This window comes from Vulpes lagopus, chromosome 6 (genome assembly GCF_018345385.1).
Source record: "Vulpes lagopus strain Blue_001 chromosome 6, ASM1834538v1, whole genome shotgun sequence".
In the NCBI taxonomy this organism is placed as follows: Eukaryota; Metazoa; Chordata; class Mammalia; order Carnivora; family Canidae; genus Vulpes; species Vulpes lagopus.
Genome location: NC_054829.1, coordinates 54941230 through 54967067, shown reverse-complemented (window position 1 = coordinate 54967067; position 25838 = coordinate 54941230). Strand labels below are relative to the sequence as shown.

General features: G+C 38.7%; 1 pseudogene; it reads right to left on the bottom strand.

Moving 5' to 3' along the window:
* Positions 1–952: 952 nt before the first annotated feature.
* On the bottom strand, positions 953–6320 carry LOC121492560 (annotated as a pseudogene).
* Between the last annotated feature and the right edge of the window lie 19518 nt (positions 6321–25838).

The following is a 25838-nucleotide window of genomic DNA, read 5'->3' as shown; positions in this document are numbered from 1 at the left end:
ACGCATAAACCGGTGGAGAGGACCTCGAAAGGCAACTTGTTTGGTCTGATTTTATTGACCCTTCCACCTTCTATTACTTTCCCTGGGACCGTCCCTGGCCCTTTCCCCAGGCAAGGTCTGCACCTTTGGAGGGGAGGCGGTCCCCCAGCCCCACCCATACAAACCAGAGAAGCAAACTGGGGGAGGGGGCTGATGGATCCAGGGGGAGGACCTCTTTTACCCATAGGACCTTTTAAACTGAAATCAAACAGGAAAAATTAAAGGGGAGAAACTTCAAAAAGCGGACAAAAGGGGAAAGGCTGGTGGCTGAGACTGAAGACATCGCCAGTTAGGGGTCACCTGCCTTGGTCAAGGGAGAGGGCTCGGGAAAAGAGGGAGGGAGTGATCTGCCCTCTCACAGTGCTCAGGCTGTCCACTCCCCCATGAAGGCTCTGGCGGGGCTCGGAGTGCAGGGGAAGGCCGGAGGGGGGTGAAGGGTTAAAGGCCTGGATGGTGGGGGTGGGCGATGCCCCCAGGGAGCTGCCAATCACCTCCCCACCCCCACGACGGCCCCAGCCACCCCTGGCTCGCCCACAGAAACAACCGGTTTGTCCATCACCAAGGTCTCTCTCCCTCTTTTTTTTTCCTTGTCTTTGAGCGGTAGCCTCCTTTACTCCCCTGGGGTGAAGGCCCTGCCCCCAGAGATCCGAGATGGAAGAGGGGAGGGATTGGAATCTACGCCTTTTTCCGTTAAGCCTTCTCCTGACTGCAGCCCTTGGTTCGTCTCCAAAGGATGAGGCGGAGGGGGTGTCACCCCAAACACTTAGGTGAATCACTGTCACTTGAGGTCCCTCTGGCCGCAGCCCATAAAACGTAAAGGAACAGGCAAAATGTGAGAAACGAGGCCCTATCCTGGGGCCCAAAGCTTGGCCGTGGCCCCCAATTTTCCCCGTTGGCAGAAGAGGTCTCAGGCTCAAAGTTCCTCCAGGTTGATCCCCCAGAATTTGAGGCCTGGGGCTCAGGGGCAGCAGGACCCCCTACCTGCCACCTCCACAGCGGGTGGGCAGGCGCGGCCTAGCGTCTCCCTGCAGGCGAAGCAGGATGCCGGCCCCAAGTCTCCGTCCTCCCCCACCGCCAGGGCCGGGGGGCAGGTGCTGGAGGTGGGGAGCGTCGGCGCAGGGCGGCGGGGCTGTGCGCTGCGATGGGGGGGGCGGGGGGCGGCCGTCGGCGTCGGCGTTTCTCGGCGGTTCCCCGGGCGGGCCCTTTCGCAGGCGGCCGCTCCGCTCGGGAGCACACTCGGAGTGTCGAGGGCGAAGCCCTTCGCTAACACCAAAGTTTCCACCGGCGGATCAGACGGCCGGAGCGTTCCTGGCGCAGAGGGCGGGCGCGGCCGTCGAGGGACCAGCGGCCGGTGCGTCCGGGGCGGCCCGCGGGGCGTTTCCACCGACTGCGGCCGTCGGGCGGCGCGGGCGGCTCGGGCTCGGTGGCGAGGCCCGCAGGTGGCGGCGGAGGCGGGGAACCGGGCTCCTGCTGGGGCTGGCGGCGGGACCCGAGGCTGGCGGAGGCGGAGCGGGGGCGGAGCCGCTGGGAGAGTCCCGAGGGCGCCGGGGCGCGGGGCAGCGGCCGGGAGGTACCCGGAGCGGGAGCCCAAGTGCGGGAAACCGCCTCCGCCGCCTTCCTCCTCGCCGCGGCCGCGGCACAGGGCGGCGGCGGCATCCTGAGGCCGGGCAGTAGGGTCGTTGGACGCCCGGCGGGTCCCGCGAGGGGCTCCAGGCCATCCGGGGCCCAGCCGCCGGCGCACGGGGCGGGGGCGCGAGGGCGCAGCAGCACGGGCCCGCGGCGCCAGCTCCCCAGGCCCAGGTCCAGAGAGGACGCCCGAGGTCTGGCAAGGGCGCAGAGGGCACGGGCACGGGGCACGCGGAGAGAACTGGGCCCCCGACGCGGCTTCCGGGGTGTCGGGGAGCAGGGCGACCCTCGCGGGGACGCCGGCACTGCGAGGCGGGGGGCTGGTCCCCGGCGGTGTGCGCGGGCGGTGTGCGCGGGCTGCCGAAGAGCCCACGGGCGAGGGGAACATCGCCCCCCCGCGGCGGGGAGGTCTGTGCTCACGGGCGCCCCGGGCCGCCGAGCTCTGCTCCCTCCTCGACCCGCTCACGGTCACGCGGCCCTCCCGGCGGCCGCCCTCCTGGGCCCCTGCGAGTCCCGGCGCGGGCGGCCGCCCTTCCTGCCGCGTTCCCTGCGCAGCCCCGGGGGAGCCGCTCTCGGGTAGACCAGGGCGCACAGGCTGGGGAAGCAAAGCGGCGGGCGGCCGCGGGGGCGGGAAGGACCCCGGGCCCGGGCCAGGCGGCGGGGAGGGCGCCTTCCGCCTGCTCGCCTTCTTTTTTTTTTCTTCCTTTTTTTTTTTCTTCTTCCTGTTTTATTTTTTTATTTTTTTTTAAAGATTTTATTTATTAATGAGAGAGAGACAGACAGACAGAAAGAGAGAGAGAGAAAGGCAGAGACACAGGCGGAAGGAGAAGCAGGCTCCATGCACCAGGAGCCTGACGTGGGATTTGATCCCGGGTCTCCAGGATCGTGCCCTGGGCCAAGGGCAGGCGCCAAACCGCTGCGCCACCCAGGGATCCCTCTTCTTCCTTTTTTAAAATGTAAATATGTAAGCTTAAAACTATCAAGATCCCTGACAGATTCATTATGGAGATAGGCATGATTAGTTTAAAATTTATGTGGAAAAGCAAAGGAAATGTAATAGATAAAACAATTTTTAAAAAGAGAAAGAAGGTAGATGGATCACTATAGCTAGAATTAAGTTTTCCTACGTAACTAGTTGTGGGTTGCCACTGGCAATATAAACACACCGATCCATGGAACAGAAAATGGAAACCAGAAACAAATCCATACAAATACCTCCAAATGAACTTGAAAAGGAGCAAAATCAGTTTGATGGTGGAAGGATAGACTGCAACAAGTTGTGTTGCAGCAGCAGGACTCCCATAGGCCTCTGTTCCCTTCTCCAAAATCTTGATCTAAATGTCACACCCTGTACAAAAATTAACACATAACACAATACTATACAAAATACAATACCTGGACAGGCCGGGTGGCTCAGCAGGTTAGCGCCACCTTCCGCCCAGGGCATGATCCTGGAGACCCTGGATCGAGTCCCACGTCGGGCTCCCTGCATGGAGCCTGCTTCTCCCTCTGCCTGTGTCTCTGCCTCTCTCTTGTTCTGTCTCTCATGAATAAATAAATGAAATCTTAAAAGAAATACAATACCATAAATAATATACTATACTTTATTTAAAATACAATACTACAAATAATATACACACAAAAATACTACAAGACAGTTAGAGAAAAAAATTGGAAAAAGGTTAAGGACCCAAGGAGGGCAAGGTATGCATACTTAGACTCAACTCCAAAACACAATCCATAAAAGTAAAAATCAGACTTGAAAACTTTTACTCTATGAAAGTTTCACTCAAGAGGTTAAAAAGACAAGATACAGACTAGGAAAAAAACTTTTGCAAGTCACATATCTGACAAAGTACCTGCGAAAATAAAGGAAACCTCATTTAAAATGGAGTTAGAAGCGATGAAGGAGGTTCTCACAGACATACCACTCCTAGCAGCCTACTTAACTGGCAGGAAGAAGAAAGATAATTCTTTTACAAGGGAGGACACTTTTCGGGTAGGAATTTTATTTTCTGCCTATAAGTAAGAAACTTCCCTCTCTGCCCCAGCAACAATGAACTAACCACTGTTGCGCCCAAGATTGCGAATCCGAGAAACCGCCAAGGAGCCGACACCGATGCAAACACACGAGGGTTTATTTACCAGCTCGATCTTGGGTCCAAGTGGACCCGACACAGCAGAGCAGGGACTTGGACCCCGAGTTGGGTTTCAGCTTAGTTTTAAGGGCTGGTCTAGGGGACCTCCAGAAGGGGTGGGGGAATTTCTCAAGTTCTGTTTACATTCTGATATGGGGCTTTCAAGGGCATTGAGCTCTGTTCTCATTCTGCCCCTGGCTTGGGCTCTGTTCTCATTTTAATATGGGGCTTTCTAAGACATTAAGCTGTAAGCTGTTTTCTTCCTGTAACTGAAGTAAGGTAAAGTTCAGCTCTTGTTCACAGGGGCCTGGGATGGCTGTACTTGTGCTAACTCTGAACTTAAAGTGGAATGGCCTTAATTTTCTCAGCCTCCACAATATTAATGGTACAGTGTTTTGGTATACATTCACACATAAAATTGAATTGTGTTCCCCCCAAATCTGTAAACTGAAGCCCTAAACCCCAGTGCCCAAAACGTGACCATATTTGGAAATAGAGTTGTTGCAGATGCAAATTAGTTAAGATGAGGTTATACTGGAGGGGGGCTCCTAATCCAGTATAAACCGAATACTGGGTGAGATGAAGGCAAAGACTAAAGTGATGCAGCAGAAGCCAAGGTGCAGGAAAGATGGCCGGCAGAGCCCCGGAAGCTAGGGGAGAGGCAAGAATACATTCTCCCTCACAGCCCTCAGAAGGAGCAAAACCTTGCCAACACCTTGACCTCAGACTATGAAATGATAAATTGTTGATATTTAGGCTACTCAGTTTGTGGTACTTTGCTAGTATCTATTTGTTAAATGTCTGTGAATGAGTCAAGAGTAACTTGTACTGAGGACCTTACACTGTCCAAAAAGTGAACAGTAACTTAAAGTAATTTGGTATCATGGTAAATCAAGTTTGTGTGTTGAAATCTTTATGTTAATCACTAAATATATAGTAAGCTCTGTTTAAAAGCCAAGCAAATAGTGACAAAAAAGACAAACTATTTTTTTAAAGATTTTATTTATTTATTCATGAGAGACACACAGAGAGAGGCAGAGACATAGGCAGAGGGAGAAGCAGGCTCCCTGGTGTGGAACTCGATCCCAGGACCCCAGGATCAAGACCTGAGCTGAAGGCAAATAAATGCTCAACCACCGAGCCACCCAGGTGCCCGACAAACTATTTTTTAAAAATCAATTAGAATAAGAGGAAAAATGAACAGACTGGGGAAAACAGAAAAGTTATTGTAAGATGATAGGTTTAAACATAAATATATCAGAAATTTCTTTACATATAAACTTACTAAAGCTGACATTTAGAAAAATAAGTAACTCTCTATGTTGTTCAAAACCAAAAGTATTCAGCAAGTTTAAAAGAGAGAAAGATGGACAAAGATGTCATGCCAGCTGTAACCAAATAAAAGCTGGTGCAGCTATGATACTACCAGGCAAGTTAGTCTTTAAAGCCAAAATCGTTACTAGTAGTACAATGAATCATCTTATTAGGATAAAATGTTTAGTTACCCAAGATGGTGGAAAATTTCTAAGTGTGAATATACATAATAACATAATCAGATATAATCCACAAAAACCATGTTTATGAGCAGAAAAGGCAAGTACAAAAATGTAGTGAGAGATTTGATGAAAACTTTTAGAAAATGATAGAAAATTTGAAAAGGTGTTAAGTAAGGAAATGGAAAACTTGAAAGTGAATCAGAAACGAGCAAAATTGACAGTTCCCCAAATTGCAAATGCATGCTGGGCCATAAAGCAAACTTGAACACACTTCAAAAGGCTATAGTCACAAAATGTAGGTCATCTGACTGCCACCTAACTTAATAAGATTAAGACTATATATGAACAATATGAAGATAATTAACAAATACCATGTCTTAAAATTAATAAATTTACTTCTATATAGCTTGTAGTGTAAAGATGAAATCACAATGGACATTATGATTTACCTAACTTAAAGGCAGTAACTAGTACATGGCAAACTTTAGAGCATTGTTAAGATTATAAAGGATGATGTATAACTACAAAAACATTTATTATAAAAGGTAAATTATGAAAATCAATGACCTAAGCATTCATCTTCAGAAGATAGAACAATATGTGCAAAGAAGAAGAAAAAAGAAGATAAAATCTGATATATAATTGAGGAGATCAGGAAAGTCAACATTTATTCTACAGACGCTGACTGATAGGAAACAAGAAGGCACAAATACAACTAGGTCATTTTAATTAATACATATGATAGTAGGTATTAAAATAATGATATCACTGTAGAGTCTTCAGATATGAAAAGGTAATATGAAGGTATATTGAATAACATTACCACAGAAAACTTGAAATTTTACATAAAATGGACAAATTTAGAAGAAACGTAAAAATATTTTTACAAATTTTGACTGGTTAAATTTGACATTATGTTTTTAGTCCAGATTCCAACCTTCCAGCCTACACCTCTCTTCGGCTGTACAGTGTTCACATGCTTACTGTTCCTACACTTCTTACTTGAATCTGACATATCCATTGCTCCCATTCATCCTTTTGATCGCACTTCTGATTTCAGTTGAGACCACGGAGGGTCATTTCACATGAAATTTGACTGAGTTTGAATTGGCAACATATCACTTCAATTACTCTTGCTTTGCCCCCTTGGGACTTTCTGCCGGTGAATTTCTCCCTCAGAGTTAGGCTGCACCTAGATGCAGCCCAGAAGCATGAGGATTTCATACCATGGGGGAAGCCTGCAAAGTTTGGGAAGGAGTTGACTCATGGGGTGGGGGTGATAAAATACTTCCAATTCATATCCTTTATGTAGAGAACAATGACAAGCATCTGGACGCATATCAGGAGATCCTGGCAGAACTGAGTACCTGTTGCCCCCTGTAGTAATCTCCGTAATACACACTCTGATTGCCTTTTCCTCTGCTCTTGCATCTTCAAATACACTTTGTAAGACCTTGGCGTAGATTTTGCACCTGTAAGAAACCTAAGACAATGATAGAATCTGGAGATTTTTTTTTCTACTTTCTTGAAGAAATTCTGTAAAATATGCAGCATTAGGAAGTGTTGGTTCTGTCAGGTTTAATCCATTGGTAGTGAAATGGAATAGAGAGGCCAGGCAAAAGTTGGTCCAAACAGGCTTTTAATGGGATGTGCTCTTGGGCGAAGTTCCGTGGCCCACAGGGGAGGGAGAGAGCGGGAAGTCGTGCCAGGCAAACCGCAGGTGGGGGGGGAGGTCTATAAAGAGTTTTTGGCAGGAAGGTGGGGGCAGGGCAGCATTCCAATTAGGGCAAGGGTTACGGGTCTTTGTGTGCTAAGCAAGGTGGTGTTGGTGGGAAGATGGGGGTAGGCCGGCATTCCACTTAGGGCAAGGGTTAAGGGTCTCTGTGTGTAAGTTAGGGTAGGGCGGCAAGGCGGCCTTATTGGGAGGTTGCTGGCCTGGGGTCGGCCGTTTTGAGGTCCCCAGTCTCGCCAGCCCAACAGGTTCAACATAGACCCTCTCTGAATGCAAGGGGAAAATACCAAACCCTGCTAGCATTGATATAATAGTCTCTGAAATTGAACTACGAGTTTGTCACTGTTCTCTTTGTCCCGGACCCTATACCTTTTCATGTCTGCATACCCTTACCAAATAAAACCTCTGTATTTCTGCCATGGCCTCCATTCTCAGTTGTCCAGGTTGCTTCCAGGCCTAAAGATTCCTCTGAGCCCCCAGCCAGTAGCAGTGTTTCCCTCTGTGTTTTTAGGGATTTACTTGGTGCTATTCTTTCTACTGTAAGCAATAACTCCAGTTTGTAAGCACTACTTGTGCTCAAGATTGTGAATCCGAGAAACCACCAAGGAGCCGACACCGATGCAAGTACACGAGGGTTTATTAGCAAGCTCGAGCTTGGGTCCAAGCATACCAGACACTTGGACCTCGAGGTGGGTTCCAGCTGAGTTTTATGGCCTGGTCTAGGGGATTTCCAGAAGGGGTGGAGGAATTTCTTAAGCTCTGTTCTCATTCTAATATGGGGCTTTCAAGGGCTTTAAGCTGTTTTTTTCCTGTAACTGAAGTAAGGTAAAGTTCAGCTCTTATTCATACAGGCCTGGGATGGCTGTACTTGTGCTAACGCTGAACTTAAGGTGGAATGGCCTTAATTTTCTCGGCCTCCACACTACTCAGTAAGGTTGAAACCTCAACGCTGACAACTTAAATATCATCCCTTTTGTATCTTGGGAGAGTTTTCAGTCTGTTCGTAGAGCAGTTTAGTGTAACCATTCACTTCACCTTCACATGAGATGTTTATTGTAACAGGTTGACTCTCTCCTCGTCCTCACCAATATAGGTCATTAACAGGAGATCATACAAAGATTTAATTACGAAAGCATGTATAAAATGATTTTGTTCACAAATCTTTGAAGAGAGAAACTGAAATTAGTCTTAGGAAAGGAAAACAAAAATCTGCCAGAATATTAATAAACGAACTGTTTTTTTGTTTTTGTTTTTTTGCATGTGTGTGCTGTTGCTTTGATTCTTTTGTTTTTAACAGAGCTCTTTCTTCAAAGACTTAAAAAGTAATAAAACCTTGTCATCAGACCTTCTGGAAACTCTAGGAAATGGCAGGTCTCTCTGATTCCAATGAGATCGACCTTATGATTAATTAAGTGCAATCTTATAATTTGTATCTAAACATAACTACTATATTTAAAATGTCAGTGGTAGGAAAGTATGACTCAGGTCATTTAAGTGACTAAACAGATATCTAAAACAACATCTGCTTGACATTGGGATAAAAGCTATGAGTAGGAGTCCAATACTTGTTGAAGAAAAAAAAAATATTCTCATACTCTTAACGGTGGTAAAGAAGACTTTATTCAAGAAGGATCCACTGGAATGGGATTTTGCAGTAGCAGGAAGGGATTGGGTTCAACTCAGAATACAGCGAGAACAAGTGGAGATTCACAGCCAAAAGTGGGGTGAGAGGTCAGTAGATGGAAAATTGCTAAGAGGAAGCATCTGGGGAAATGGAGAATTCTGGCTAAACAGACCTAACAAGTTTCTTGCTGAAGTAAGGCCAGGATTTTCAAATATCACCACCTTTCAGATATCAAAGGTGGAAGGGTTCTTTCTAAACCAGCTTAACAAGATTCTTGAAAATGCAAAGACTGACTTAGAAGTTCAAAGGTGGAAGCCTACTTGAGAAAATGGCTTAGAGGAGCCTAACAAACATTTGGTCAAAAAGAGTGTCATACTTTACAATGTATACCCTGCTAAATTTTGTAAGCTATATTATTATTAGACTTGTGATTTCTAATAACATGCATACCATTTTTTTACATGTATATTAGTTTTGAAATGCAAAATGCTAGAGTAGGAAGGGAACTTAGGTGTGATTAAATGCAATATGTTAAATCTATATTGTGGAAATTGTGGTGCAGAAATATGAAAGAGGCAAGGTCAGATCATACATTTTTGGCAGAACGGTCTCTTGGTTTTAATTTTGTACCATTTTTGTTATATAATACTGAGATGTGAACCTACATTTTTAATGTTCAAGAGCTTTTTCCCTTTTAGCAAAAGAACATTGTGTTTTTAAATGAAATTGTTCAATAACTGCATCCAAATGAATAACATTGGCTTCATTCATAATTTATCAGTTCCTTGAAGAATAACTTTGGAAGCCTATTAACAATGTTTTATAGTTAGGTAGTTCTAACTTCATGAATTTCTTGATTTGATTCCAGTTGTGTGAACCGTTTCCTTTTTATGAGGTTCTTAGGTATACATGATTAATATAAGCCAATATTTGACCAAGTCATAGTCCATTTTTAAAGGATTCCACTAATATCAGATGTATGAATCATGTGCCTCTTTAGTGTGAGTGGTAATATTAATTAAAATCTCAGTGTCCATTTTGAAATAAAACTATGGAGGTTCTTTTTGAGTAACAGCCACCACCGGCTTACATCTTCCACTTCCAGCCAATTAAATGTAAATATATGATTCTGAATTTACCCTCACATAGATTTTCTATGTTTCTTTGAATGAAAAACACTTACATATTAAGGATATTTAATTTTATATGCTTATTAGTGTCGGTCAGCCTCTGATCTTACCTTTAATTGACTTTGAACAACACATATACCTAAGATTGCCTTTTACAAAATCTATTTATAGCGTCACTGATTTACATGAGATTTGCTTTTTTTTTTTTTTAAGATTTTATTTATTTATTCATGAGAGACGGAGAGAGAGGCAGAGACACAGGCAGAGGGAGCAGCAGGCTCCATACAGTCCACATCCCCCGATGTGGGACTCGATCCCCGGTCTCTAGATCACACCCTAGGCTGAAGGCGGCTAAACCGCTGAGCCACCCGGGCTGCCCTACATGAGATATTGTATAGCAAGTACTCTGTGCTTTATAGAGTGTCCTGGGTTCCACTGATCTTTGGCAAAAGCTCCCAGCTATCACTTCAATATAAAGTCAGTATTTATATTGGAAGCTAAGTAATTTATCATGAATTCTATATAAAATATCATCTGATAACATGCTCTACTTTGGAAACTGCAAAAGTATTCAATATTTCAGTATAGGTGGTAATTCTCTCAATTTGGATTCCATTTGAATTGCAGAGCCCCCGAAAAGAAATATGCTGACAAGAAACTTGTCTTCTAAAATTGTACACATTTCTTAACTGCCCTAACCAAGGTAGGATCAAAGATAGTGAGGAACTTGCCTTGAAATATGATTGATCTCAACCTCAGGGCCCAGGATAATTATATTAACTTCTTGCAACCATTTCCTTAATAATCAAGAATTTAAACTATTCAGCATCCTGCCAGAACAAAAATTACTCTCGTTGCTACATGTCTCAAAAAAATTTAGTGTTTAGAGAAACTGCATTACTTACTCATTTTACATTTTATTTTATTTTTAAATTTTTAAAAAATATTTTATTTATTAATGAGAGACACACACACACAGAGGCAGAGACAGGCAAAGGGAGGCAGAGGGAGAAGCAGGCTCCCTTCAGGGAGCCAAATGAGGGACTTGATTCCAGGACCCCAGGATCATGACCTGAGCCAAAGGCAGAAGCTCAACCACTGAACCACCCAGGCATCCCTTTACATTTTAAACTTAGATTTGTTATGCTTGTTTTTGGCTACAGAAAGGTTAGCAATTATCATTATAATTGTTATTGACAGAAGAATTTGTGAGAGCCACTAACAAAAATCAATCATTTTAATTAGAGTGCTATATAACTATTGAAACTTAGAAGGGTGAATAGCAATGACAAACATTTGTTAAGTCTTTACTTCGTTAAAGAAAGTACACAATATTTACAAATATTATTTTATTTACTCTCCGTTTAACCCTCTGAAATCATTCTATTTTCCTCTTTTGCAGATGTGGTCATCTAATTTGGCCAAAGCCACACAGATATAATCCGAGCCCGGAGGGCCATCTGACTCTTAACCATTATGTGTGCTGCTGCCCAAATCTTAAAGCCTATCATACCCTAAAACACACACACACACACACACACACACACACACACACACACAAATACTCCACCACCACCATCAACAACAGCTAAGTCAGCATTATCTTATTATCTTGTTATCCAACAGTTGGCAAGATTTGAATTACAAATATAATTTGTAAAAATGGTTAAAAGTAATTGAGACTTGAGAAGGCATTAAATGAGGGACAAGGCTAAAAGTATTACTATTAGTCAATGTCATATGAACAGCTATATGTTAGAAAAGAAAAATTGTGAAATTATGTTCAGGCTTTGATGCTATTGATAACTATTATATTTTAGTGAATAACCAATATGTGTAAGACACATCACATGGACCATTGTCTTCAAGCTTTCACTAACCTTTCAGACATTTATTATCTCTAATAAGGATGACTGATTTAGAAAGATAAAGTTAACTTGTCAAAAGTAGCCCAACTAGTTAATGGTAGAGTAATAATTAGATCCCTACAAGAAAGAAGTTCTATTCACCCAGTTAAGTTGGCTTTCATTAACAAATTTAGTAAGGGGGTTTATTTAACTAGATTGAACTGTGTCAGATGACTAGAGTAAAATTGGAGATTAAATCACTGACAAAAAAAATTCAAGACAGCCATTATTGTGACTTAGTCAAGCAGTGCACCTATATTTCTTTGATATTTTTTTTAATTAGCAAGTATTTTAGCTTGTTAATTATATGCAGGCTTTTCCATTACTAAGAAATGACAGAACCAAGGAAGGAAGGAAGAAAGAAAAAGGAAGGAAAGAAAGAAGAAAAGAAAACAAAAAAAAGTAAGAAAGAAAAAAAGGGAGAACAAGAAAAAGGAAAGATGAAAATTGATTGCAAAATGAGACAGATACACAAATAGTAAAGCAAATGTAAGGAAGAAATACGATGAGATTAAGACAGTTAATAGTATATTGAAAAACACATTTGTTAATTTCTTTATACATGTCTTCTTTTCCTAACCACTTTATATTGAGGCAATTAGTGTCCTTTTCCTTGACTGATGTTTATATTTCTCCTTTTGAGGAAAGACATAAAGAGATTAATGAAAAAGAAGAAAAATTATTTTGTTTTCACTTTTACTATGAGATAATGGGTACTGTGTGCTTGAAAGTGAAGGAAGGGGTTTGTAGTTACACTCTTATTTCTTACATTTGTTTTTAATATCTTTCTGTATTTATAGATTTCTTTAACATATGCGTTGCCTTTTCACTGGCAATCTCCTTTGCTGTCTTGCTGTCTCCTTTGCTCTCAGTGAAGTTGCTACAGGTGCTGGTCACTGAGGACCTTTGTCCTTATCATCTTTTCTTTTAATGTCGTAAGTATTGACAGTATCTCCCTGATACCACCTCCCCATGCATGGTCACAATTCAGGTGTCACCTTCCTGGGTGACATCTCTAAAAATTGCTTAATTTGAAAACAAGAAGAGTTCTGATTTATGGAAAATACACCCTTTTTTTGCTGCCTGAACCAATCAACTATCCTACAGCGAGAAGAATTCAACTTCCTGATAGTTATAATTGGGTTTAAATAATCTAAACAGAATCTGAATGATTATATTAAGAGCTGGAGAAGAGGCAAAGTGATTAACTATCTAGCTAACATGTCACAATTACTTAACTTTACTTAAAAGTTTAGTGAATGTTTTAAGTGATATGGAAATGTTAGGGCTCAGAGCAGACAGCCAAGAAAGAATTCATGAGACGTTATCGGTGCAAAAAAGGTGTTTTTATTAAAGCACAGAGACAAGACCAATGGGCAAAAAGAGCTGTCCTAAGATTGTGAGGAGAAACTGATTTGGGGTGGTAAGGACAGGGAAGATTTCCTAAAGGATTTTCATGTGCTAAAGAAGACTCAAAGGATCCAGGAAGCCTGGCTATTATTAAGCTAAGCTTCTTTTTACCTCTAGCAAGGCATTAACATTAAGACAGTTGGGACTTCCTGGAGGACTGCTTGCCTCAAATATTTCTCAATGGGCTGCAGGTTATCAGGAAATTTAATTTTATCTACATTTCCTTCTTTGTTTCCCCACATCATAAGCATTTTACTAGCATCCCTTCACTTAATCATTGAAAATGCACTATAAGTGAAATGTTTATACTTGTTTGTTTCATGGGAAAAGAAATTGAGGCACAGAGATATTAACTAACCCCTCCAAACTCACACATTTAGCCACTTGTAGCACACAGATTCTAAGGCAGGGCTTCCTTTTCTTTTTATTTTCTTCTTCTTCTTCTTCTTTTTTTTTTTAAGCAATCTCTACCCCCAACGTGAGGCTCAAACTCACAACCCCCGCCCCATCCGGAATCTACTGAGCCAGCCAGGAGCCCCCCTAAGGTAGACCTTTCTGATTCTAGAATTCATTATGATGCTTTCTAGTCCCCCATGTGAAAAATACAATATTACCAGTTTTCTTTCCTCTAGCAGATGAATCCTTGAGGTTAATGATAATCAGTCTCTCTCCATATGACAATAGATAATTACTTTATGTTTTGTAAAACTTTCATTGTGACCTCTTGGTTTTGTCTTTAAAAAGAGAGCAGGAGAAAATGTCACATAAAATCTTGGTGATTATTTTCAAAGCTACTATAAAACAGAAATTAGAAAACAAAGGAAGGCTAAAAATATACAAAGAACAAGGCTGAGAAAAAGAATTGAGTAAAAATTAATTAGTTTCCATGTCTCTTCAGTCTTCCTGACAACATAGAAACCTAGATCTTAGACTTTATTTTATAATTCATTATTGATCTATACATTTACATAACTTATTTGCAATTTTTTCTGATCTATTTAAAGACTGAAGGAGTCTTCTCAGTGTGCTTGGCAAGTTAATATTTTGAAACAGGTAAAAATATTTCAAAATAAAGCTGAAGGATCATGCAAACCCTTAGGACAATGTGCTAAGACAACAGACTTTGGAATTCTATTTACATCCATGATAATTAAAAGCTTTATGTAATTTTTTATTATAAAAATCTCCAGGTGGCAGTTAATATTAGTCTGATATTACTAACAAGTATACCAAAATTTAGATTGATCCATTTGTATATTACTTAAACAAACATAAGCAGTAATTTTGCAGAAAAGCTGAAGGCATAAGCTATGTTCCTAACTACTGAGTTACACTTAATGCATTTTTACCTTGACTATTACAATTTGAGGAGAGTCCATGAACTCCACTCGTTACTATTGTAGTAACAATGGTAATTTTGTGGAGGCTGGAGAAAATTAAGGCCATTCCACTTTAAGTTCAGCGTTAGCACAAGTACAGCCATCCCAGGCCCCTGTGAATAAGAGCTGAAATCTACATTACTTCAGTTACGGGGGGCGGGGGGGGGGGTGCACAGTTTACAGCTTAAGTCCTAGAAAGCTCCATATTAAAATGAGAACAGAGTCCAAGCCAGGGGCAGAATGAGAACAGAGCTCAATGCCCTTGAAAGCCCCATATCAGAATGTAAACAGGACTTGAGAAATTCCTCCACCCCTTCTGGAGGTCCCCTAGACCAGCCCATAAAACTAAGCTGAAACCCACCTCGGGGTCCAAGTCCCTGCTCTGCTGTGTCAGGTATACTTGGACCCAAGCTCGAGCTTGTGGAACCAAACCCTCATATGTTTGCATCAGTGTCGGCTCTTTGGTGGTTTCTCTGATTCGCAATCTTGGGCACAAAAATTTAAGTACAAAATATCAAACATAGTTCAATATATGTAGTTCCATTGTTGGATATACCATACAGATACTTAAATTAAGTAATTTGTTCAGATTTTTTTTGCTCAATCTCAGAATATCTGTTGGAACTTGTCTCATTTTGGTAGATCAACATAGTAGGATAAAGATTTGTTTTTTTCATTTATGCTCAACAACACTTGTCCTATTTGGGTGATTAACAACTTTGGAGTGATACTCACTTTGGTCTTGGGGAGATATTCAAAAATATTCACTTTTTCTCCCTATTTAATTAATTCATTAAGATGATTGTATATTAACCAACAATATAAGCAATAGAAAGAACAATAGCTGAACTTGGGAGTAGAATAATGCCAGATGTCACAAAACAGTGTACTTTTGGGAAAAGATAAAGACAAACTGGTTTTTCTACTCACAGTTTGATAAAAACTCTTATTAAAAGAGTGATAACTAAGGCTTATATAAACTTCTGTTAATATCTTTCAATAGATATTGCTAGTACCCCTAAATTTTTCTTTTGAATGATCTCCTAAAGCTGTCCCTTAGGATGACAGCTCATTAACTTGACAGAGGCATGTGCTTACCATCTAATTTTCTGCAAAGTAGTTTGGACATATTTTCTCTCCTTTTTTTCTCTTTAAAGACTATCCATAGAAAAGCTTTCCAACTATGAGTCTTACAATATTTTCTTATATGCCAAAATAGAAATAAAAGATATTTGTTTGTGATCTTGACATGTTTTTTCAGTGACTTTGTTGCTGTGCTATTTCCATTTATTTATAAGTAAAATTGTCACATGCAATACATTTGTAAGACCTAGGAATCAGGTAAGAAAACAGCAACCTCTATGCCTATTATGTAAGCAATGATAGGCCACTGATGATAGTCTAATCTGAGTGGTAGGAAAGGAAGACACATTTACATTTTTAATTGAGACCTCTCTCTCTCTTTTTTTTTTTCTTTAGCCTGTGTGCATTATGTGACTTAGTCTGAGCAAATGAATGAATGATTTTGCATTTTCTTAGATTAGGTAAAGAACACTACTTCAAGATTATAAAGATTTACTGTGTAAAATTGAAATTGCAAGTTATTACTCAAAGGAGGCACTGAGTATCAAGTCTCAATGATTTATTCTTTCTATATGTTTATAATTTTAAAATGGATTCAGTATTCTCATAGAAGGGCATTACAAATAAAATAGTTAATCTCAAAAACAATTATGATGATGAATAAATATTCAAGCTTAATTTATTTTGATAGAGTTGATATAGCTGAAACAGAAGGAAATTAATCTCATGTTGCACTTTCATTCTAGAAATTGTTTATTCCTTATACTTGGATATCAAATGAAGACCAACCACCATGGCTCTGTTGCAGTTCCAGCTACAGCTTTAATGAGCTCAAAAAACACCATTTCCTCACCTTTTCCCTTTGCTCTCTTGAGTCTTAGATCCCAGTGCTTTGCCATGTGCATAATGTTGAAAAACCATGAGCTTAATTGAGCTCCAGATTCCTACTGTATAAGTGCATCTACTTCATAGTGGTTTTGATTTACATTTCTCTGATTAGAGATGTTGAACACCTTTTCATGTACCTGTTGCATCTTTATAGCTCTTCTTAGGGAAATGTCTATTCAAAACTGTTGATCTGTTGCCCACTTTTTAATCAGATTCTTTTTTGTTTTGTTTTGTTTTGTTTTGCTATTCAGTTGCAGGAGTTCCTATAGTTAGCAGTATTGTGTCCTGACACACACACACACAAAGGAAGAACAGCAAGGGGATTCTTAGAGGTGTTGGATATGTTTGTTATCCAGAGATATGTTGGTAACAATAGAGTAACATATTAGTGAAAAAATTATATTCAGTAGCTATATTGAGGTTTGGGGAATTTTAATTTAAGATGCATATTTCACAGTATGGAAAGCGAGCACTGTTTTATTATCATTTTTAACTTAACCACAGATCCAACTTTTCTGTCACTGGTTACTAAGCAAACAAAATGATACCAACTTTGTGGTATCTATCTGTGTCACTTTGACAGTGTCTCTGAAAACATGAAATGTTTAAACATGACATTTGTATTTCAGAAAATTTTTTCATACTGAATGTGAATAGAAAAAAGATGAATAAATTCACAATATTGACTTACATTTATATGACTAGGAAATGAGCATAACATTTTTCTGTCCTTTAGGCACAGAGTTGATATTCCCTCATGGCATTATTCTCTAGTCTTACAAATGTTCTTGTGCATGACAAGAAGTCCTTTTGCTACTTGACTTTGCAGATTAATTAAACTATAGTTATACAAATGCATTCATGAATTTCATTTCCATCTTTTTTTCAACTCTCAAAATGCAAAATACATGTATATGTATATATATATATCACACTGAATTAAAATATATGTCAATTTAATTTTATATTATTCATTAATATGTTTATGGGACATGCAGGCAATCTAAAAACTTCATAATCAGCAAGAAATATGAGAATCCTACCTATATTTTAATGATGAGTTTCTGAAAAAATATTAGCTAAATTAGAGCCTTATTTAAGATGGAGTCCACAGTAATTTTTAAAAATCTGTAATAACATGAACAACTAAGGAATTTAATGCAAATGAAATGTCCCAGAAAATTTTCTTTGAGATTATATTGTGCAATAATTGCCTATGTTTGTATAGTTCAACAAAGTTTCTTTGTAACTGTGCTTCTTCACTTGGGCAAGTAATTTAAGATTCACTGTATTTTTGTGGAAAACAAACAATACCAAAAAATTTCTTTAAAGAAAAAATCAGCATAACAACAACAATAACAATTAACAACAATAATAAACAAAATTTTTGTTATTTAATCTCTAAATAAAAATTTAGAGGTTTGTGAGAGTACTAGGGAGAGTTTAGAGATTTGTGAATGTACTAGTCAGGGGTGTCCAGAGAAGCAGAACCAATAGGATATGTATATAGGATTTGTATATAAAGACATTTATTTTAAGGAATTGGCTTATGTAATTATGGAGGCTGTCAAGTCCAAAGATCTGCAGTTGGCACACTGGAGACCCAAGAGAGTAGATGGTATAGTTCCAGTCTGAAGCCTGGTAGTCTTGAGACTAAAAAGGAACTGATGTTTCAGTTTGAATCTGAAGGTAAGAAAAAAAAAAAAAAGATGCTCTACCTAAAAGGGCAGTCAGGCATGAGGAATTCCCTCTAAACTCGAGGGAAAGTCAACCTTTTTGCTTTATTCAGGCCTTTACCTGATTGAATGAGGTTTACACTTTATGGATGGAAATCCACTTTAGTCAGTCTATCAGTTTAAATGTTAATTTCATCCAGACATTTCACAGTCATATCCAGAATAATGTTGGACCAAATATCAGGACACCCATGGCCCAGTTAAGTTGACACATAAAATTAACCATCAGAATAGAGTTAGTTAGAAATTATGTAGTTGTAAAGCCTTGCACAGTGTTTAGCATATAATAAATACTAAGTAAATTGCACATATTAATATTAATAGTAATTAATTATAAAATTGCAACAATTCATTAAACATAGACTTTCTGTTCCTTGCAGTTCAAGGAACTGGTATGGGGTGGTAAGCATTGCATATTCTTTTTAGAATGGCTGGGATTGAAATTGGTATAATAGCCTTGACTCTCTGCTTATATTATAGAGATCAACCCTACTTTATTCTCTAAGACTTTTCATTTCCAAGTAGTTTCAAACAGAGCCTCTCTGGGTCTTAGGATGTTATACTACAACTTTCATAGTTGATGTACCATCCCAGACATGTCCTAGGGACCCAACTGCTACATTTGGTCTCCAAATAACTAGTAAAGCCTGGACCACTGAGTAATAATTTATAGCATGACCTAAATTCAGGAGCTCACAGAAAGAAGCTAAAAGGATCCTTCCAAAGCAAATATCTTTGCCAAGGCAAAGTGCCCAGTGTAAATTGATGCTGGTTATATAATGTTGGAAGAGAATAAAATGAAAAGATTACCTTGGCATATTCTCATGGAAGTATATGCTTTTTGTTTTTCTTATCCTGAGGTTGGTCCTTTCTAAGATTTTATTTATTTATTCATGAGAGACACAGAGACAGAAACATAGGCAGAGGGAGAAGCAGGATCCATGCAGGGAGCCCAATGTGGGACTCAATCCTGGGACTCCAGGGTCATGCCCTGGGCCAAAGGCAGGTGCCAAACCACGGAGCCACCCAGGGATCCCCCTAAGGTTGGTCTTATTGGAGTTTGGCAGGAGATAACCGTTGACTTTGCTACTATGACTTCCAGCTGGAGCTTTTATGTGTAAGATGCAGGTTTATTTTCTTTAAGTTAATTAAAGAATTCAAACAGCCATAGCTAATTTGTGGAAAGTGGAGCAAGGTATGGTGAATCAATCCCCAGCTTGTGAAATTGCAACAAAGCCAGTGATTATATCATGATGTGTGTTCTATTGTGCCTGGCAAAAACAAAGAAAGAAAGAAAGAAAGAAAAGAAAAGAAAAGAAAAGAAAGAAAGAAAAAGAAAGAAAGAAAGAAAGAAAGAAAGAAAGAAAGAAAGAAAGAAGAAGAAGAAGGAAGGAAGGAAGGAAGGAAGGAAGGAAGGAAGGAAGGAAAGAAAAAAAGAAAAGAAAAGAAAAAAAGAAAGAAAGAAAGAAAGAAAGAAAGAAAGAAAGAAAGAAAGAAAGAAAGAAAAAGAAAAGAAAAGAAAAGAAAAGAAAGAAGAAAGAAATTTTAAAAATGTGGGTACGAAGCCAGAATTCAGAATAAGGAAAAATATTTTAATTATCACACATGTGAAATTTGAGAATTTAGATTTAGCACTTTTCTACTCTTGAAAGAAATGCCCTCACAAATGTAACATGCAATATAATATATATATATATTAACAGGTATGATGCAAAAACAGAATTTGTTTGATTATCTATATTTCTGTGACACAAATGTGTAGCAGGCTTGCGAATAACATCAATTTGTGAAGTCAAATTGATTTTGCATCTGAAAATATCAGGTCACACCCTAGAATATCTGAGATATCTTTTGCTGAAAATTACAGAAAAATCTTTGTAACTACTTTTAGCACATTCTATTCCTCACTAGTCATAATCTGTTATAAACTTCTAATATATAAGCAGATGCACTTATATACTATACTCCCAAGAGATTCATCTCCTAAATTTATTTTTTTTAATTTTGATTTTTAAATGCTGACATAAATTAATCTGAGATATTCAGTCTCAGCATTTACATGAAATCTCCTCTATAGGCCAAAGATTGAATTCCTGAAAGAAGTCTATGAGGTACACTCAATTGTTGGTATTGCAGAGGATAATTTTGGAGAAAATGCTTCGAGTAAGCTGACATCGCAATGACACACACATCTAAAAGACCCAGGTTGTCTAGAAATATTTTGATTAGAAACCTATGACTTTGAGAAATGGATTGCTCTGCTCATCCTAACCAACAAAGCAAAACTTATTGCATGGGCCTAGATGAAAACCTGAGGGAAATTTGACTTATGCTTATTTATAAATATATAAATATTCTTATCACTATTTCCAATGTTCTATTTTCTAGTGCTTAATAAAGCCCACTTCCCTTTGTTCCCTATTTATTTTAATTAACCCTCCTTTTCTTGAGGTATACTAAGCAGCTTAGAATCAACACTCTTTCTCAAAAAAACATGCTAAGCAGTCAGTAACTTAAAGTACTTCATCTATTGGCTGTTTAATATTCCTTTTTAAAATTAGTTTATTGTTGAAACAGGCATTTCAGAATCCACTTAGGAAGTAATACCTGGATCTCAGGTGATCCACCTTTAGGAAGTCAAGGATTAAATTTCTCAGAATAATCCCAATCTTGAATCAAGAAAATACACAGATTCCCCTGGGTGAGATCATATGAAAGGAAATTATCCTACAATAAGCTTTAAAGTGATAAATTGCTAACACAAGCAAATGTTTCTCAGGAGACTGAAGCATGATGCTGGTGATGATTGGAATTCAGGGGACTGTCTTACTCCTTTGATGAAGCTTAGAAAAATCATAACTATCTTGATAAAAAAAGACATGATGTTAAATTTTACTATTTTTAACCATGTCACATTTGAAAACAAACTTATTCCTAGGTAGTGACTCCGACAGGGCCTCAAATTATTGTGTAAAAATAATGACTTTATTCCCCACATAAATGGTACAAATATTATTTGAGGTACCTTTACTGGTTCATTTATTCTTCAATGAAATGTTGTTGTGTTTATAGCTTCAACAGGAATTAGTCTTCCTTTGTATTTGGATATAATTTTTTAAAAGTCTGTGGATAATGTTACAACTATGAATATATTCCATTTTATTGAATATGACAAGCTGCTACTATGGAATATGATCAACCCTTCATATGTGGTCATATATGTGCCTAAAATGTCCCACCAGAATCAGAATTTTTGTCCAGTATTTACTCTGTGGTTTAATTCACTCCCAGTTCTAGTAATGCAACCTCCCATGAATAGATGTGTGGGAAAAGCCTGAGAGGAAGCATTGTTTGCTTAATCTCTGTCCTCTAAACATAGAAGTTAATAGGGTGGTAAAACATTATTATTTCTGGGAAAATAGAAGTAATCAAAAATATACCTCTGTTTTCTTATTTTTGGGAATTTTCCTGACAAAAGTCAATTCTCTTACCTTCATTTATACTCATCACATATGTTAGAACCAAACCAGGAGTTTTAAGTGTGTTAAATAATGCTTTTGTACTTACAGAGAGAGAGGAGAGTGGGAGAAAACAAACAAACAAGGCAAATAAATTCAAGCATACAAAATACAAAATTCCAGGTGTGATGACTAAGTGAAATATCCACCATAGAAATTGAATCACAATGGAATTTTGTTTGGAATTTTTTTTCCTAAAGTAGGAAATTTATTTAAAGAAATCATATTGATGTGTGTAGGATATCACTGGTAATTGTTTATTGTATAAATGAGCCTGTGGTTGATTTTCAACATCTATATGGAATTTTAAAAGCAGTCAAATAAGCAACAAATCCAATTAATAATTTTCTCACAAAACCACAACTAAAACAGATGTTTCTTTACTGGAACTGCATAAAAAAAACATGCCCTAAAACTCTTTGGTTCAGAACATTTTTGCATCATGTAAAATGCATCATGTAACTCAGCCCTTTATGGACATAATTGGTATTCTGATAAAATTTAATGAAGTCAAAAACCCCTACTGGGAAGTTAGGATTTCCTGGTCAACTGATCACCTAGTTCAATCATCTTTAGACAGTTAGATAGTAATGCATTTTACTACCTCATTATATTACCTTCTTCCTCATTCCCCTAACCCCCACCACCAGGGTTCTTTTTTTATTTTTTCCATCTTTTTTACTTCAACTTTCAGATATAATTCTGACACATTGTTGCAATATTTTTAGAGAAATTTTTTAGCATTTCATCCATCCCAATGGGCATAAAAACATATATTCATCACTGAAAGCAGTGCTATGTATTGCTTTTCAGAATCAAGAGCTACCACAGTTGGCATTACCAAAATCTATTCTGCTCATGCTATATGACAGGCCCTACTTTGACCTCTTCTGTGTTTTATGCCTCATTCATCCTCCAACACCAAACATAAAAGTGCTACTCTTCTCATTTTATGAGTGAGGAATCTGAAATACAATGAGATTAGAAAATGTGATCAGGTCCTCATAATGGTAAAGAATACCTGGTACTTTATGTTTTAAATATTTGTATATATTTTTATACTTATACATTTTTATAAATAAATTTTATATTATATATTTATATACTTTTATATTTATATATTTTATTATAAGCAAGCACAAAATAATAAATTAGCAGCATTAATCATCACAGCCATTAAGTTACACAATTTCAAAATTGACAATTTATCTGAGACAGATTTCTTAACGACAAATAAAATGTATTTCTTATGTATGAAATGTTCTTTTTTTTTTAAGTTATCTGTAATAGCTGTCTTCATGGTTCAGGTGCCTATCTAAATTCTTTTTTTTTTTTTTTTAAGATTTATTTATTCATTCATTCAGAGAGAGTGAAGAGAGAGGCAGAAACATAGGCGGAGGGAGAAGCAGGCTCCATGCAGGAAGCGCGATGTGGGACTAGATCCCGGGTCTCCAGGATCACACCCCAGGCTGCAGGCGGTGCTAAACCGCTGCGCCACCGGGGCTGCCCTATGAAATGTTCTTAATAAATAACATATTACATAAGATTCACACAAAGGTAACAGCTTAATTAGTAATAGCCATTACTAGTAGCAATATAAACATACATTATCAAGAAATTTCATCAAATTGTGGTTAATTCCAACAATGGAATATTGTACCACTCAGCAAAATAAAAAGGGAGAGGTGGAATGAACTACCATTACACATAGCACGATGGTTAAATATTAAAAACATTTTATTGACTAAAAAAATCTAGCCACAAAATTATACATACTGACAGTTCCATTTTTTATTAATGGAAAATACTAACGTACAATGGCATAAATAATAAGCTCCACACGGATGTGGGAACTTACTGAGGTGGTGGAAATGTTCTATATCTTCATGGGAATTTTGGTTGCAAGGATTTATAAACCTTTGTTGTAACTCATGGAGTGGTACAGTTAAGGTATGTATACATTTTAGTATATGTGATTTTTCCTTAGAAAGTATTAACACTAATAGTTGAAGAGGAAACCAGGCTTTGTATTTTTTACTCTTTGAAGGAACCTACAGTAATGAATTGCAGTTTTAGGAAACTCATTTGCTTAGTTTTTATTCTTGGCTCAATCCTTTTCATTGTGGAATAACAAGAAAATTGCTGATCCCCACTCCCCATAACTTATTTCCCTGTATTGCAAAGTAGGAATATGTATGGTACCAATAATGGAGTATTGTGAGAATTAAATGCAACCATGTTTGAAGCACTTAGTAGACTGTGATCATGTTTAAAGTTTCTTTTTTTTTTTTTAAGATTTTATTTATTCATGAGTGACAGAGAGAGGCAGAGACACAGACAGAGTTTGGAAAAACAGGCTCCCTGCAGGGAGTCTGATGTGGGACTCGATCCCAGGACCTCAGGATCACGACCTGAGTCAAAGGCAGATGCTTAATCTCTGAGCCACTCAGGCATCCTTAAAATTTCATTTTGTGTACTCACATATACACAGATTCTCTCCCTACCAAACTGATGCTGCTCTGAAATAATCCTCTTTGTTTTCTTCTACCAAATTTCTTACTTCATTGACCTGAAGAGTGAAAAGGCAGTTGATCTAACAGCTTAATTCACTTTTTACTTCGTTATTTTGAGAAGAGGCTGCCACTCTTGGAAAGAAAGGGGGACAGTAAGAAGAGAAAATAACCACTGAGCATAAAAGCCCAACCTATGCCACTTTGTAATGATCAGCTCTTCTTTCACTTACCTGTAATAACTTATAGAGAGAAATTGTAGGAAGGGAGTTACTTTTATCCTGTAACATGTAAACAGTGTAGACGTGCATATTGTCAAGTACCATGACACTGACCTCTTTATCCTCAGCAGAGCCTGTTGTCTTCCTTTGATACCTTGCCTCACCTTTCACTGTCCCTACCGGCAGCACTGCAAGGAAATTCTTTCTGGACTTCCTCTCGTCTATCCACACTCTCCTGTCTCTTCAAGGTCACGAGCAAGATCCATCTGCTCCATAAGTCTCTCTCTGGGTATTGTAGATTAATTCAATATTTCCTTTTTGAACTTTATTTGAAATTACAGTATAACATGTCACTGTATTTTTTATTTCAAGAGTCATCTCTTCCCATCCTCAAAGAGTGAGCACCTTAAGAATGGAGACATCAAAAGCAGCACATTCTTTAGAAATAAACATGAAGATACATTTTTAGATTTTGAAATGGATCTGAAAGACTATCTGGTTAAGCTACTTGGCTTTTTAGACAAAGAAGGAAAGGTCTTTGAAAGCCTGAAGGACCAGTATGAGGTTCTTAGAAAAGCAGAACATGATCTGCTTGAATGAAGAGAACTTGGCATCATGGTTGCAAATCTTAATCGGCCACATGTTCAGCTTGTCATCTTGGGCAAGTTTATTCAAGTTGCTTCCCCATCTGTAAAATTTTGTCATCATTTTCTCTGATAAAATTTAATCTGATCTTATAAGGAAAAGTTTGAAAAGATGTTTTTTTCAAGTATAATACACATTCAGTGTTATATTAGTTTCAGGTGCACAGTATAATGATTCAACATTCTGTACATTTCTCATTATGAGAAGTGTAGTCTTAATCCCCTTTATCTATTTCTTAATATGAGTGAAGTCATATGGTATCTGTTTTTCTCTGAGTGATTTATTTCATAAGGGAAATCAGACCCTCTAGGTCTGTCCATGTTGTTGCAAATGGCAAGATTTCATTTTCTGTTATGGTGAATAATATTCCATTACATATATCACATCTTTATCCATTCATCTATTAATGGACACTTGGATTGCTTCCATATTTTGGCTATTGTAAATAATGCTGCAATTAACAGGGGGGTGCATATATCTTTACGAATTAGTGTTTTCATTTTCTTTAGGCAAATACAACTTGTGGAATTACTGGATCATATGGTAATTTTATTTTTATTTTTTTGCCGAGTCTCCCTACTGTTTTCCATAGTGGCTGCACTAATTTGCATTCCCATCAACAGTATACAAGGCTCCTTTTTCTCTACATCCTCGCCAACACTTGTTACTTCTTGTGTTTTTGTTTTAGCTAATCTGACCGATAAAAGTGATATCTCATGGGGGTTTTGTTTTGCATTTCCCTGATGACTAGTGATG